Source organism: Cygnus atratus, chromosome 3 (assembly GCF_013377495.2).
Source record: "Cygnus atratus isolate AKBS03 ecotype Queensland, Australia chromosome 3, CAtr_DNAZoo_HiC_assembly, whole genome shotgun sequence".
In the NCBI taxonomy this organism is placed as follows: Eukaryota; Metazoa; Chordata; class Aves; order Anseriformes; family Anatidae; genus Cygnus; species Cygnus atratus.
Window position 1 is genome coordinate 68,549,461 of NC_066364.1, and position 17,563 is coordinate 68,567,023.

A 17,563-nucleotide genomic window follows, 5' to 3' on the forward strand; every position below is an offset into this window, starting at 1 on the left:
CAATGAAAGTAAATTAAAATACACAAAGCATTAAATGAATTTGAATCCATTCCTATGTGCTCAATAAATATTACAGTGATAGGTAACATACAGATTCCAACATATTCCAAGAATTTTGTTTCTCCCATAGTAACATATTTAGCATGTCTGCATGCATTTCACCTTCTGAAATTTCATTTTCATACATCAATTTCTGTTATAGAAAGTTTCTTGGCATCCAGCTAAAGTTCATTAACATTGTCACACTTATTTTATAGAAAAATGCAAATAACATTGTTGTCGGCTTGGTGAGGACATCCGATTGTTTATATTATGTCACATAGCCCCTCCTGAAATCATGGGACTATGACAATAATTAATGCTTTTCTGTTTGTTTTTGTTGTTTTGCTTTGTTTTCTATGAAAGTTTTATAGCACTCTTACAGACAAACTTTGATATTTTAAAGGTCAGTAGAAAAGATAGCTACTGTGAGACAAATAAAATTCATAACAATTTTAATTTTGAGTAGGGCCAGAGTCAAAACACCGAGATAAGAACAAAGTTTTCCTCAACTCAAATAACCTTGAAACTGCAGTCATGGACAGCTTAAGAAAAAGAGAAGGTGCATCCAAAAGTAAATGCTCAAAGTCAACCGAACAGGTCAATGTTTTTTAAGAATATAGATGAATACATTTCAGAGTCAGCTATTGTAAGGGTCTCCCCTCCCCACTTAAATATACGTTTCTGAAAGCACCCTATAAAGAAAAGGGGAGGGAAAACAAACATACATACAAAAACACAAAATACTGTTCTGCACCAAATCAAAATCACAACTTCAATTCTCGAACACGTTTTCTCAAGGCAAAGCTATTTTTAATTTTGCTAATAACATGCTGATTAGTATGCAACAATTCTAATTACACTGTTTTACCTCTTAAATAAAATGGTTGTAATATATTTGGCTTCACTATACAGTTTGAAAGAAATAACTTTATACCTTATTGTAAGGGATAAAAGAAAAGAAAAAAAGAGAAAACTTCCAGAAGTAGATCATACTAACAAAAGACAAAATGTCAGCACTGTCCTGATGGTTCATTCACTTTGTTAAAAAATTTCCTAAACAAAGTTAATTCCAAGTAAACATGAGGGAAAGATATTTTTCCCCTCAACTGTAAACAGTTTTGGAAAGCTAGAGGGAAAAAAAAGTACAAAAGAATGTTTGGTTTGGCATTGCTGCAGCTTATTCACAAAAGGGAAGCCTACTTAAAACCATGATAATGGATAATTATCATTTACACTTGGATCCTTCACGGAGTTCTTTTCTCTCCTTAGTAAATGGTGACTCCATTACGTTTTGCAAGGAAAGGAACTGTTACAATTTTACGGACTCACTGTCAGGAAAAGGGCTCCTTGAAAGTTGGTTGTGTGTTTCCTGCAATTGGGATAGGCTTGTGTAAATGCTGAAATGGGAGGTTTAGGTATATGGGCGTTAGAATGATTAGAAAAGGAGTATTCAGGCTGGCTTTTCCAAAAAGTGTCATTTGAACTGCTACCCAAAGTACAGCTATGCATAACAAAGTTCCTTGCACGTACCCTGTAAAACACATTTTTCTCCTTGCACCCATCAGAAAAAGACCATCTAAATTTTTGCTTATGGTGAAATGTGATTAATGAAAATTTCCTGGGTTTTGTTTTCATCACAAATTACATAAAATTAGGAAAACAAGAGAGAAAAGGTCGTAAAACATTCAACAGTTAAAGCTTTCTAAGCACTGACATGTTCCAGTTACCCAAATGCCGATGCTGGCTGCCTCCCAGACCTGGTGCAGGCAGTTGACGGGACAACCACTGCATGCTTCTTCAACTTTTCCTTCTTCCTACTTTGAGAATATGTATGTCTGGGTGTGCACATGTATTTATATACACACTGCACACACATGGAAAAAAGAGGAAATTAATAACAGTCAAACTAACAGCACCATGCACGTTCACTTCTAATTTGTCAGAATGAATGGCCTCATAACCCAGATTGAGACATTTCCTGTAGAAACACTACATTATTTATCAAACCACTCCAGAGCATAACTGTTGAAGTGCAGCTTGCAAATAATATATTTTCTAGAGCCAAAGTTTGCAGTTATCTACAGAACACTCGGGCTAATGGTTACAGTGAGCCAAGGCCCTCCCTCCATTTAAGAGCTTTGAATATCCCATCCCCAGTTCAGCAGAATGCTGTAATTGAAAGCTTAGCCCTATTTGTTTCCGTGGCATTTAAATACATATGCCCAGTGCAGAGCACAAAGAAACTCTATGGTTTAAAATTACATTCATGCTTAATCTCTGGCTAATCAGAGTTTTTGTATATACATAAACAAACACATGCATATACACAATCACTATTAAGAATATTTAATATTAAATCAAATATGACTAGAAAGGGAAAGGAAATATGATTTCACACACTTATGATCAACACAAGCAGCGCCTAAGAGAGTAGCACTGGTGAAAGCAAAACTACACACAGCAACCATCTTTAACCTGCCACAATTTGCGAAGGAATCTGAATGACCATTTTGACAGAACAAGTTGATAAACTGCTGAATACACATTTATTCTGGGTTAAAATGAAGTATTCCCTAGATGGGGAAACTCCCTCTGTAATGCCATAAACATACAAAGCTTCTTATCTCCAACATGCTTTCCTAGAGATGCTGGATTTATTACTGTACATTGCATGGCCACATGCAGACCTTCACTGGCCCCATATGAGAACACTAGTTCCGTTCAGAAATACACATGGGGGAAAAAAATAACATTGCTTACGAATGTTATAGTTGGAAAGGTGATTTCCTTCAGCTGTATGCTTCCCCCCCACCCCCATCAGTCAGACAGACACAGTTTGAACAAATTAGTAAGTAATAGTAATTACTTACTAATAATTACAAATTACTTACTAGTAATTACAAATTAGTAATAAGTAATTCGCAACAACTGCATAAGGTCTGAGCCATTCTGCATTTTGACAGGACTTCCATTCCCCTTCTCAGACAAGTAACTTGACTTGGCTTTCAAACACAGAGACAAAGAAATACCTATCATGAAGTGAAATAATAGTCATTTGACATTACTTCATGGACAGCTTATAAAAAGAGTATGCAAGCATTGAGAGTCTTTCAGAGATTTTTAAGATTCTTGAAACAACCCTGCTATTCGGAGCTGGTGCCAAGTGAGACTTTTTTTTTTTTGTGAACTGCATGTTGCTTTGTAGCTTTCCATGAGATAGGAGAAAAATCATCCAACATCCTTTAGTGTTTTAGACTGAAGACTATTTGAAGTAGAGTGATCATCCGGAAATATCATGTTTGAATACAGATTATCCAGGGGTAGTCAACAAAGGGTTTCCATTAATTTTAACTTACAGTTTTAGAAGGTGTTAAGATTGCACACCTTTTTTAATCTGTATGTTAACATATACTTTTCACATAGAAAAGGAGTCCAAGTTATCCTCTCTTCACCACAAAATGGTTCACACCAGTGCTGAAGGTCACCTTTCTTAACTTTCCATTTCAACCACACTAAACACAGAAGCTTTTTCTTCCTTTTATATCGTTACTATAGAATCAGAAATGAATCATGCGTTGAACAGTCAGCTTTCCTGCTCTCATTGGGTTGTCAGAATTGCTATCACTGATCCAGGGATATCTCACTTCCTATCTCTTCCCACTGAGTGAAGTGTTACTAGAGTAAAGATGCATCACATTCATACTTGAATAACAGACAGAAATCAAACATTTCATTTCTATCCTCAGAAAGAGATGATGATACAAAGAGCAAACAGCTACAAAAAGGAATTTGGTTTTCCTTAATTAAAACCAATACAATTCCCCAAAACCTGCAGTTCCAGCAACAACTAAAATTTGTGAGTTACGTTGCTTTCCCACTGGCAATGCAATTCCACTGACAGTGAAAGATCTGCAGTACTAATCCCAGCCTTTCCAGTTACTTCAATTTATGTAAACACCGAACACAAAGTCAGGCCACAGGAATAAGACAACCGCTGGAGAACCCATCCACAAGAGGCAAGGCTTTGCATTTCTTTGGCCATTTGATCTAGTTCTGGAAATCAATGCAAGTAAGGACGGGAGGGGAGGGATCTCTGAATAGACTTGACTAAAGTAAATATTCAAGGGGATATTACTCAACTCAGCATCAAGAATTTCAGCCAACTTCCAAAGGCTTTTGAATTCTCAGAGGTAAGCCCAATGAATTCAGATGAAAGTTCCTTTTCTTCCACTTTTACGGGAAGAAATAACTTAAGTGAACCTTCTGCAAAACAGCCTCCCGTATTCAGCAGTAGGGGGAACAAACCTAAAGCACTGCCAAGATAACAACTAAATATGCATACAGTTATAAGCCTTAATGGTTTATTCAAATATCAAATACTAATTAACTGACACAAAAACACAAAGGTATTCCCATTAATGTTGTTTCAAATCAAGTAATTCAGTCCTTGGTACATTAAAATCCCCCTTCCTCTATTCTTGCTGTCTGTCCCACATTCTGAAGGACGCCGGCACACCAAGTGCATACTGATGAGCCCAAGTTTCAGCTGGATCCAGCAAGAAGCACGGCTAAGCAAGACCACCACCTGGCCCTGCCTGGGCTCCCAGATGATGTCAGCATATTCAGCAGGGCAAAATTAAAATTAAAAAAAATTAAATAAATCCCTGCTGTATTTCAAATGCACAAAGGGCTGTGTATATTACCACAGAAAGCAGGAAACCACTCTATCGCATGAGTAAATGAGATTCTGCAGCCCTCTGAGCCTTACTGCATTGAAGCAATAGGAGTAGGTGGAGAAAGAAGCATCTGAGATTTGATTAGTCATTCTATCTCCCTCTCATCCCCATCTTCTCCTTCTCCCTGCCACCACCCCCCAGCCTGTGTAGTGTTCCCAGGGCTATCACCAAGCTGCTGGTACTTTTTGCCCAACAGGGGTTCTCACTCCCCACCAAGTGCTGACCCGTCATGGCACATCAATCTAACAAGTGCCTAGCCAGTTTCAAATTCTTCTGTTTCTTTATACAATCTTTCTTAACCTCAGTCCCTACCTCCCCCGTTTTTCCCAGCTCTCTCGTACTGAGAGGACATTTCCAGATACCATCTCAGGGAACACACAAGTCTAAAGTTCAGGCAGCCCTTCTGACACTAGCAGGGCAATGCTAGCATGAAATGGAAAGCAGACCCTTAACGGAAGTGAGATTTTTGTGGTTTGGGTTTTGTTGTTGTTGTCTGCTTAACTCCAGTACAGTTTAAGCAAAACCCATTAAAGTTAGGGAAGAAGCTGCAAGGCACCATAAGCATTAAAAAAAAAAAAAGTCCAAAAGTTTCAAAAACTGACTAGTCATTTTGGCATCTGCCCTAATTTGTGGAAAACAGGAGCCCAGCATACTTCAAAAAATCATTTCAGTTCAGGTTGAAGTAACTACCAAAAATAAATAAATAAATAAATAAATATAGTTATTTTGAAAAGTTTTGGAAGTTTTAAATAAATAAATAAAGTTATTTTGAAAAGTTTTGGAAGTTTTAAATCTAAATTGTTATTTAGAAGAGTTTTATGTATTTTAAAACACGTATCTATGTGATGCTTCTGTCAAAACATTCTTATTACTTGGCATTATTTTCAAAATAGGTGTAAAAGAAAACAAGCAAAAAACAAGGAACAAGATTTGGATAATGTAAGCCCCAGAGGGTTAAAGTAACATAACTTTTATAGTGCTTCTACAGCTATTTTGTCTTTTTCCAAAGTTAGCTGAGGGCAAAATTTACACACAAACTCGACTACTTGATTAATTTATCATAAATTAGTATTACTGGTTAAAACAGATTACCTGTAACTACCAACCTCAAATCTCTAAGGCTGAAAATTCAACAATTTCTCTAAGGAATTATGTGAGCCTATACCACTTTTCAGAGGAGCAATTATAAAAATAGGATCTGTACTTTCCAATTTAATTATACATTAAAACTGTGGTAGATAAAGTCCATTTGAACCTCACGTATGTTTTGTGGGGTTTAATTGCAGTTTTGCTCTTTTTAGCTCCTTCAGGGAGTCTATCCAAGATCTACTTTAACTAATGTATGAGAATGTGTATTTGGCAAGGTTATAAGAAGATAACAGGAAAAATAAAGCTTTTCAACCTTTCAACTGAAATATACATATAAATTTTTAAAAACATAAAAAGATGCATCAGGAAGACCATTACAAAGCCCTACAAATGTAGAAGTGTAGGAAGGTAGCATACATGTTCCCCAATGCCTGACAGCATTTTCCATCCCAGTTTTCCTCAGGGGTGCCCTCACCTGCCCTAGGAGGGCTGTGTTCCACAGAAGCTGCATACAGCCATGATTGCTTGTGTGGTGCTTTTGAGGCTCTTCAGGATTAAAAGTGCTACATACAAAACTGAATTGTGTCCTAAACGACAAGTGTATCTATTTCTGCCCACACCCAAGCAGCTTTTATGGAAAGACTAAAAACAGTCACAGAATGAAGTCAGTACCTTAAGCTTTGCAAAGACAAACAGGATGATCTTTATGTAAAAATAAACTGAAACAGGTCTTTTCCACACTCCAAATTTTCTACATTTGATGATACACATCCAGTCACAGAACATATGGCTCCTCTGTTTTTCACCTAGCAGAGCCCCTAGCACCTCTGTCCTTCTCATCTCTTACCTATGCCTTTGTTCCCTCCCACATATCCTACTCATATATTTCAAACAGCGGTTTTATTCCTAGACAAATTTTTGTGTTTTTTTTTTTTCTCCATATTCTTGTCAACTTTTGAAATTTGATTTTGTGCCCCACTAAAACCTTTCTGTCTCAGGAGAGTAGCACCAACTTCTGTGTGTGGTTGTCTTTCTCCTGTGCTACCCTGCTTTGCTTCTGGGAACTAAAAGCTGCTAGAGCTGCTGCAAAAGGCAGTATATTTCCTCTCCTCTCCAGCACTAGCAGAAGCTGTCCAACAAAATAGTAAAAGAAGAAGAAAGCAGGAGGGCTGAAATGGCATTATTCATGAAGTCAGAAGACAAACCACAAACTACAACAGCTTCCTTAAAAGTCATCAGAACTTCAGACTAATAGACATGATTGCTAAAATCTTTGAGTTAGTAAAATTAATTTTAGGGTATATGTATTTTTCTATGTATCTTATTTTAAGATACATATTGCTACTGTAGACCGCAGTGAAAACCCTATACCCAAACAGCGTAAGTTCAGCACTAGCACTTTTTATAGGGTATGAAATATACTTTGGAAATCTTCCATCCTTTAATTCATCCTATCATATCAAAACACCAGTGGACACTGGCATCTTCAAAACGTCTACCATGAACAGAACAGCATCTTTAAAAATGCAGGTTTACAATCCTAGATTAACACACAAGAATCATCTAGGCAAAATGATTTGTTTACCTTCAGCGATAAAGATCAACTGCAGGAAGTACAAGACTATAGACATATTAAAATATTTATATTATGCCTATTTATATATAAATGTATATTTAAGTTATGTTTTCCACATACACAGAATTAAGTATGCATTTTTCTATCAGTACTGCCAATTTCTTTCTAAGGAAAAGCCCCAGCTACTAATCTCATTTCCAGCAAACACACAACAGGCTTATGTCACTCACCTTTGAAGACTAATATCCAGGCAACCAGGGAAGGAAATTGCTCATGCAGGGGAATTTCATGCCTCCCTCATTTACACAGTTATTTACACTAAAGAATTTGCTCAAGTACCTATATCCTTACACTTGATAAGGGTACATATAAAACAAAATATGCTTTGACAATATCAAGAAACGTACATCATTCTCAGTGTCAAAAGGCTGTAAAAATGTTTTATGAGAATTACTATTTCAGGCATTTAAACCACAACTTGGGTTTCAACCTAGGTGCATGGAATGAGTGACAAGAGAGAAAAAGAGCTGGGGACTCATCTGATTATCATACATTCCCTTTGGCACCACAGCAGATAAAGCGTTTGTGTGGGGCTCATCTAGTCCCTAGAGTGACAAACATTTTAGTTTTACGTCTCATCTCTCCTGGGGGCTGGAGAAAATCTATCAGTTGTTCTCTGGACTGGAGAATAACTGGAAAACAGAAAATAACACTGAATGGTAGATTTGCTTGCTAGGATTCTCTTCTTTCTGGCAAAGCAATCACTGAGCACTCTCAGTGCAGTGGCAGAGCAGTAAACTTCCACCTCTACCCTATTCAGGGCAAGTTTGAGGCCAGTGGGTCTACCACTTAAATGACTATTGTTTCAATGAAAAACAAGAAAAACACAATGAAGTCAAGGACGACAGTCCTCTTGAAAAAAAAATAAAAATCTTAATTTTAAAATTTCATCCAACTGTTATTTCTTTGTTTTGTGCATAGCAACAATATGAATACCATGGTGAGCATAAGTGTGTTATCACAGTCACAGCATCTCTTGAAGTCTACTGGACATTAACAAAAGAGCAGATGGTCATTACTTCAGACTCCCTGCCCTTGATCATCACTAATTCAGGAGCAAACTAATTTAAATGAGCTAGTGCCAATTCATAAAGAACTCTTTGTCCTCTCCAAACTAATAGCTTTAGACCTTGTGTTACCAGATGTGCTTCAGAGAAACAATACATTTTTAAATTATAACGTCCTGTTTAAAGTCCACTTTAATGTCACTTCTCATAAATATTGGCGTATGAAGCAAATTTCAAAACTATGAACTTACTCCCAAAAATAAACAAAGAAAACTCTGATCATAGTTTTGGTTTAGATTCTAGACAGATCTGGCACAAATGTATTTAATTATCCTCTAACCCATCTGACCAAAAGCTCTCTACTCTGAGTCTAGAAGTGGCACATAGTCATTTGAAAGGCTTCACTGCACCCTGAAGATTTATAAACCTTCAACACTGGCACACGCAATAAAGAAGGAAGCAGTTATGGTGACCATTACACAAGCAATGCAACTTAGACCTAAAATATTATTAGGCAGTCATAAAAGGACAAATCAAACTTATAAGAATTTGGAGTAGGCCTTAAATTTGTTGACAAGTCATCAGCAGAAGTCTTAAAATATGTCAAGTGGGGAACAAAAGGGAATACAGTGAATCATCTGACATGACTCCAGTCATGTCACGTCTGACATTTGAGAGACTGTTCATATTAAAACAAAGAAAGAATCTTTTCTTTGGGAACAAATCCCAGAAGCGAACATCAGTATACTGGATGCAACTATATTTTTCTAACTTAGCGAAAAATAAAAAGTAGAATTTTGAAAATATCTAAGTTCTTTGAGAGGAAGAGGTAGAGATCATAGGAAGACTGCAATCCACACAAAAATGATTTAAAATAACTTTCCAGAGAACAGAAGCTTCAGTTTTAAATTACACTGTTATTTCTGCAAGAAAATGTGTATCAGTGCTGGGAAATGCTATATCTCAAAAATTTCTCTTGCTAGTTGTTTTGTTGAAACTTGCCTTTTTGTGTGAAACACTCTTGTTTTCAATAAATTGCTATTTTACAACAAAATATTTTTGGCCAAAAAAAGCTTACATGGCTTCATTTTAAAAATCATTTTTCAAGTGTAATATTTCTCAAAGTACAATGCTGTTTCTTACTTAAAAGGCTACACTGTGTATTTTAAAGATACACACCCACTCACTCATACTCCCACAACACAAGCAACATCGGTGTTTAAAGAGGTATGGAGGGTATTTTTTTTTCCCAAAGCATCCTTTTTCTACACAGAAGAAACAAATAAAACAATTGTAACTTTAAGGTCTTTTCTGTTCTACCTTGCAAACAAGGTTAGAAGCCACATCTCTAGCAAACTTTGTCTTCCATTTGATCACAGATGACTGGGATATCCAAATACAAAATATACCATCTCTACTAAGCAACTTCACATATCTAAATTATTATGTACTAAACAAATACAATCCAGGCCGGATTTATCCTTTAAGCAAAGTTTATAGCAATAGCTGAAGGAAAGAAGCTAAAGTCGAAATTTCAGTGGGGGTGACAAATATGCTCTTGGGAGATGATGAGGGTGTGAGGGAAAAGAGGAATGTTTTATTAAAAAAAAACAAACAAAAAAACACAGAAAGAAAGGAAAAACATAGTCATGTCTCCCATCAGATTGCATACTGGTATTATTCTGAATCATGAAAGAAACTCATGAGTAGAAAACACAACAGTATTTGATGTCACTCTAGCTACATATGCAAAGTATTCTTTTTCCCATGTATTAAATATTTCTTCAAATTCCTACAAAATGTAACTAATATAAATATTTACGTTTACAAAGGGTCAAGTGGACAAAATGTAATTCTCCCAGAAGGAAACCAGATGTTTAGTATCTTCAAAGTGATGTTCGTGCTGATAAAAGCAGTAGCTAATCTTTCTTTCAGGGGTTGAAGTTCAGGCTACAGTTTCTTTTACTGAACAGCTATGTATCAAATGCTCTGATGAGTATCTGCCTCAACAGAAAAAGTATTTTTAGATTTTTGAAAGATTTTGTTTTGTGTGCAAAGTAGTCAATGCTCAAACTAAAGAGCCTTCTTTGATCATTTTGTAAAACAATCGGCAGTCCTGCTACAAGTCACCTACTGCTGGTCATCTACCATCTTTAGCTCAGGAGGAAAGCTGTCACATCCATTCCCAAAGCCAGGATTCCGTAATACCAACATTTTAGCAAACTTCTATATAGCAAATGGAATATACTAAGTCTCACAAATAGTCAGGTTTTTATTATGAGTCATGCAAGAGGTGCAATTCTATGCACTACACTGATGCACTACAGTGTTTCTTAAAACTTACCATACATATTAACAGTGCCCCTTTAACAGAATTTCCAAAAATGAACAAATAGATTTAAACAGATTCTGTAGGGGTTTTCCTGTATTACTTGGCTGGTGCCATGACTAATATTTAGCTACAACTTAATGCTTGCCAACAGATGCAAGATAAGACTGAAATCCTATGAGAATAGGCTAAAAGCCTTTGGAGGCATGAACAGAGTCTCTGTATCTCATTCAGAAAGCAAAAGGATTATTTAATTGCTTAAATTACCCTTAGACAAGCCTTTTAAAAAAAAAACAGCAGTGACATAAGCTTAACCTTGACTATGCTGGATCATTACACAGTTAATTACTCTACACAGTCCACAAATTTATAGTGCAGGTGGAAATCAGACCCAAGAAGGGGGTCACACTTTGATACCCATTCTGCCAACACACTAAGTGCATATGTACTGCTGGGACATAACTGCAGTATGACTGATTTATGGTATCATCAGCTTTGTATTCAACTATGTTACTGTTGATCTACAACACTATGTTCTTGCTCACTTTTCCCATCTCTAGTGGCCATGTGCACCTGTTATTTGAAAAACCTGTTTAACATAAAAGAGACTCTAAGCCTCCAGGCTAAATAGCATCTTATGGATGCAAAGTTGTACATCTCAACACCTCCTCTGTTAAGTGATGGAGATGCTCTCGTAAGAGGACATGGGCAGAGAAGATTTTGGTACAGCAAATGACAAAAAAGGACTGGAGGAGAAAAAAAACACACAACCCACACACTATTTTATCTAACACACATCAGAAACTCCAAAAAAGAGGGCAGTGCTGCCCGGTGTACTAATTTTAGTCAACCAGCTTCATCCAAGCTCAACATAAACACTGTCAGTTTAAGTACCAAAATATTTAGCTTGTGCAAAAACAGAGTACTGGCACCTTTCTTACAAGAAATGCTGCAATTAAACATAATAAATGGGAAAAGGAAGAGTCAAAGGAAAACAAACTAAGTGGTGGGGACTCTGATTTACAGAGCTTTCAGTTCTCATGTTTGCATTTTTCCCACATACCTTGTGACGCAAGAGAGAGCAAAAAGGTTTTCTGTAGACACTCTTGGGGGTTTGCACATCCCACTTCCACTCACTTCTTTATGATACAAGTCAGAAAGACAAAAAAGCATGGTTGGTATGATGCACAGGGCAAGTAGTGATACACTGCACTACCACCCTGTGCTTATTTCACCCAGCTGCTTTACTGGCCCCCTCAACTATTTCCCCAGACATCTGTCTTCTCCACCTTCAACCTTCAAGTCCCCTTCTGCACTCACGCCAGACCCTTTCCTAACTTCATTGCTCATCAGTTCCCCAAACTCGCTTCCCTGAGGTCTGTAAAGCCAAGTATGGATCTTCCCGTGGCTCTGTCCCAGGAAAAAGTACACCTGAGCCCTCCAGGCCTCAGCTCTCCTGGGAGTTGTACAACACAGCAAGCAAAAGACGGTCAAGCAGGAGATGAACAACAATGCCACAGACTGAAAAACTGCATCCTAGAAACTGTAGTGGTAGTGTGAATGTTTCAGCTTTCATACCCTGGCTATGTATGCTATTTTGTTTCTCCCTTTCCCCAGCAGAAGCCATTTCCAGTGTGATTTTGGAGCGTTACACCTACCGTGCAGGGAATGCACTCTGAAGAAAGGACTCTTTACCTATCCCAGATGATCAAAATACAGTACACCCCCGAAGCTTTTGCAATTTATTATTATTTTTTTTTCTAAAATATAAACAAGTAGTTCTGTCCCAGCTTGCAGCTTGTTTTTCTGCTCTGGCTACACCTGTGACAAAGGAACAATATTGTCACATGTCAGCCATATCCCCCCTGTTAACTAGTCCCTAACAGAAAAAAAAAAAAAGTAGTCTTCAAGACAGTATCACTGCTGCACAGGATGCTCGACAGAAAACAACAGATGTGCTATAATCACTACTGCCCATTCGTTTCCTTTATGTCAGAAAGAAAGCAGCAGTCATCAATTAAGAACTCCTATCTACTGGACACAAAAGGAAGCATACACTTTTCCTTGATCATTTGACCGTAACAATAGGAGATGGCAGTGGGGAAGGACTGACCACTGAGCAAGCAAAGGGGGAATACAGGGGTGAATGAGCTTGTCTTTGGGGATTTTATTATTTTTTTAAACTAAAGGTACATTTAAGAATTCGTGTTCAACAGTTTAACGTACAAAAAAAAAAATCAAAAGAATCCTTTGACCACAGAATATACAAAATCCTAATTATGTTATTACTGAATTTGTCCAGACAATTCTTTTCACTGAATCTTTTCACAGTTGAAAACATGAAACACATGAACTGACAAGAAAACTAAGCAGCATCTGGACAAAATGTTTTTATCAATTAAAAAAGACTTTTTAAACAGTTGTCATGATTTTTATAAAACTGTTAGCCTAAATGCAGTAAGTGTTTAGACATTCAGTAGGTCACTGGCAAGTTATTTGTATTTGTATTTTGAGAAATCTAGTCAGATCTGTGCATACCTGTGTTAAACATCACATTTACCAGTCAGCTTTTCTATAGTGAAGTAGAAAGACGGTTTCATAAAACCATCAACAATAAACAACCCTAAAGATTCACTTCACATTGTTTCTATTTTAGCCTGGCTACAATCAGCTGCAAAAGATTTGGGGGAAACTTATGAAAATTTTCTAGCCTTAATTATGGTATTAGACCCTAATCTAGTATGCTAAATTAAGCCCTGAATATTCCCATGGATACTAATGCAACTGCACTAATAACCTAGTAGGCACTTTCTGCAATAAAAAAGCTTTTACAGGCCTTCATATTGCAACTGAAACCCTATTCTTGCACTATACCTTTGCTCCATTGCATACCAAAAATAGACCAGACTTAAAGAAAACCTCACACAAGGGCATGCATCATTCTTTCCACCCCCACACAGTTTTGCAAGCCCTCATACCATTAAAGACCTGGCCTAAACAAAGCAACCAGTGACACACAGATCCTCAAGAAATTTTTGTTTGTTTTTTAAATATGTATTGGCTTTTAGCATAAACACACTGTGTATTAAAACTCATTCTCAATTGTTAGAACATGCAGATTGATGTGATATTTCCTCCTCTGCTACAGCAGATGTAATGATTTTAAGAGTTGCTCGAGCTCGTTTTCATTAATTCTTTCCAAGGATTACTGTATTCTAAACAGCACTTTATTGAAACAATTAAAAGCACACAATGTTGTTAGACAAGTCACATGGATAACAAAAATATAAAACAAATTTCATAAATTGTCTGCCCCATGCCCCCAAAACAATTCCAGAAAGAAAACATTCTTAAGACTTCCAGATTTAATTCTGGAACGTGAAACAAATTTGCCAAAATTACTAATAGTTATTTGCTACAGAGTTAACATCCATCCCTAAAAGCTGTATCTGTCCAACCCATTAAGATATCCCTTTTACAGAACACCACTCATTATACTTTAATTTCATGGGACAATGAAATAAAACTAATTCCTTACTAAATACATTCCATCTAGCCCTTGAATGAATATCCATTCAGTTGAAACATTTCCACACACCCTAGTTTTGTTGATATGATATTTTGTAACACCGTAAACTATATGTTTATCTGCCATGTATCCCAAAGAATTTTAGGAAATCCTCTGCTTCTTAGGACGTGTATAAGCCCTGTTGTCTCAGCTTTCAGGAAAGAAGTTATTAAGTCTGACAGTCTCATTCAGCTTTTCTGTTCTTCATGCAAGCATATTAAAATCACCACAACTCAAAATCAGGGCCAAACAGCACATCTGAAACAAAATGGAAATCAGGAAGAAGGGAGAGAATTTGTGCAAGTAATTCACTTCCTACGGTCACAAGGCCAATACTTAATGGGCATTCTGATATGCATAAATTTCAGGCTAAATAAGACAATTTGCTGTGTGGGGTCTGGGAACGCACAACCCAGCCTCCATAACTGTGGAGGAAAAAAATATGCTAGTAATTAACCAATCATCAAATAATAGGGGCAACTAGTGTACTGAATTTAAGTCACGCCTTTTTTGTTGTTGTTAACATATGTTAAAACATGCAACGTTATTCAAATCAAAACTGCAACACTATTCAAATTCAAGTTACTATTTTTAGAAGAATTTCTGGTCTTACCTGTCTCAGCCTCTGCAAAATGCTTTCCTGCTCACAGAGACTGTTACCCTTTGGATCCACAGGAAAGATCTCTCTAATGCTAAGCGATTCCACTAGCACCTATCTATTAAGGCTATTCAATCTCAAAATATTGGAAGTGCCAATACTTAGTGGAAGCTGCCACTCTCCTAAAATTGTGTTAATATTTGAACACAACTGGATCATCAATACATACTACAAAAATATATTTAAAAAATATAATATAATAAAAATATATTAAAAACCCTATCACCGAAAGTATAAAATACATATTATGAGAGTGTCCTAACATAGCACATTAGTATTCCCTTTGCAGCTCACAGAAGCCGGAGTGGCAATTAACTTTTTTTTTTTTAATTGATCCATGCTATACTGTTTTCAGCATTAGATGTTCTATCTGAAAGCAGTGAAATAGGTTATTTATAAGTCAATGAGTTTTTCCAAATACCAGTGCTCATGCAGTTACCCACAAAGCCCATCACCGAATGCCCACTTTCTTCAAAGAGAAGAAAAGACTCCTTTGGGTTGGCACTGAGACTGGGACATTTATAATAAAGGAGGAAAAGGAGGGAAAAATGGACCCCGCCTAAAGCCATCTTCTTGATTAACATATACTGGAGAATCTCAAACAACCCCTACCATGAAGGAGTTGGACTCAGTGATCCTTGTGAGCCCCTTCTGACTCAGGATATTCTATGATTTTGTGAAGATCTCTGGAATGTCAATTTGGTTTAGATAGTGAAACAAATGAAGTTGCCTACTCTAATCAAGAGACACTTCCTTGACATCTAAATCTGCTTTTCCCTGTTATCTGAAGTTCTTCAGGTCCTGCAGGACCTTCAGGTAGTAAGAGTACATAAAGAAAATTAAACTCCTAAAAAAAATAAACTCAGAAAGAACAAACAATTTCTTCTCAAAATTAGATAAGCAATATTAGAAATCTCTGCAAAACACAGATGTCCCAGATCTTCCAAGCCCTGTACTCCACATAATTACAAGACCATTTCTTCACCATAAAAATGGCACTTCTACCTCCAAAAGGATGGAGGAGTCAAACAACTTACCAAAACTTTAGCTACAGATCTTCAGCAAAAATTGAGTTACTGAAACAGATGCTAAAATTGCAGACTTGCTATAACTACAACAAAACTGCAGACCTTCTATAACTGCTTAGGTGCCTCAAAATTTTGATTTTATTAACGTAAAACCCCACTTGCATGCACATGAATAAAACCCACCATCTTGGCTTACATCTCTGACCTTTATTGTACATAGACTTCTTTGGGATTTGCATATTAAGCAGTCTCACGGTTAACTTGGAGTATTTTCACTGAATGCCAATATTCAGCTCAGCCAGAGGCACAAACGTGATCTCTTTGCTTATAAAAATAAAATAATAATGATAATATGTACTTGGTAGAGCACTCACCAAAGAAATCACTGTTAGATTAGGCAAAGAGGAGTCAATTTTCCTCTCTTCTGTTCAAGCTACAGCATTCTGTAAAAGGAGGACAACAGTTATGGAATTAGAGAAAAGACAAAACAGAGCACAACTCTAACCCGCTAAGGAAGATGTGCCGTATGCACCTGAAGCCACGCTCCCAGCGCTGCCTTTGCATTTTGCCTTCGAGAAACTGAATAAAATGTAGCACGGGCTGAATCTGGTTCAGACAGACTAAAAGGTATTAGGTTTTGAATAGGAATTAGACACTAATGTGATTCTGAAAATCCCATTACCACCTCTGTGAATAGCTACCTACCTACGTGTTGTTAAAATCTAGTCGAAACAGATTATCTGAGGTTACAATCTAAGTCTGCATCAGAGCAGGAAAGTGTTCTCAAATTCCCAAGATCTAAACTCTGAAAGCTTCAGGCCACACTGCTTCTAGAAATTGTTATCACAGATTTTAAACCTAATCATCTTTAATGCCTGGAAACCCCTATCCAATGAGCCACGCACCTTCCTGCTGAGCAATATAAGGACACATCAGTAGATGTTAAGCAAATCAGTTCCATTAGTTATTTCCTAGCACCTGTCTGGTAGCAGCATCTGATCTAGCCGTTTTCAAAGGATCAGCAAAGAATGAACCTAAATGAAAATACCATTTTGGCTAGCACTTAACAAAATGCAACTGTTTTGATCGGTGGTAGAGTGATGGTTGCAGCAGATGATCTTGGAGGTCTTTTCTAACCTTAATGATTCTGTGATTCTACGATACAGTTGTGATGCAGCTCTTTCTAGCAAGTTATTAACTTGAAACCTTCAGAACCACAGATTTCTTGATTTAAGCTTATTTCTTTTGCTAAATTTTAAATCCTTCCCAGCTTCAAAATATTATTCAGAAGGTCAACCAAAAATCAAACATGGATACCTTTGTTTTAAAATTATTATTTTCATTTCTCTAAAACACGGGCTTATGTTTGCCTCTTCTGGAGCACATCAAGATTAATTTGCCTCGCCTCTCCTTCATAGCTATTTCTGTGCTATGGACTCAGCCAGACACGACAGGGAAGAACCCAAAGAA

The 17,563-nt window shown here is 36.9% G+C and overlaps 1 protein-coding gene across 2 annotated transcripts in view; it reads right to left on the reverse strand.

Moving 5' to 3' along the window:
- Positions 1 to 17,563, reverse strand: part of PLEKHG1 (pleckstrin homology and RhoGEF domain containing G1) — a 141,071-nt gene that overhangs the window by 113,486 nt on the left and 10,022 nt on the right. The window contains exon 2 of one of the 2 annotated variants that reach the window (XM_035538961.2): positions 16,468 to 16,536. The exons of the other annotated variant lie outside the window; for it this stretch is intronic. The gene's annotated coding sequence lies outside the window, so the exon portion shown is untranslated. The remainder of the gene's footprint in view (positions 1 to 16,467; positions 16,537 to 17,563) is intronic. 2 annotated transcript variants of the gene reach the window in all.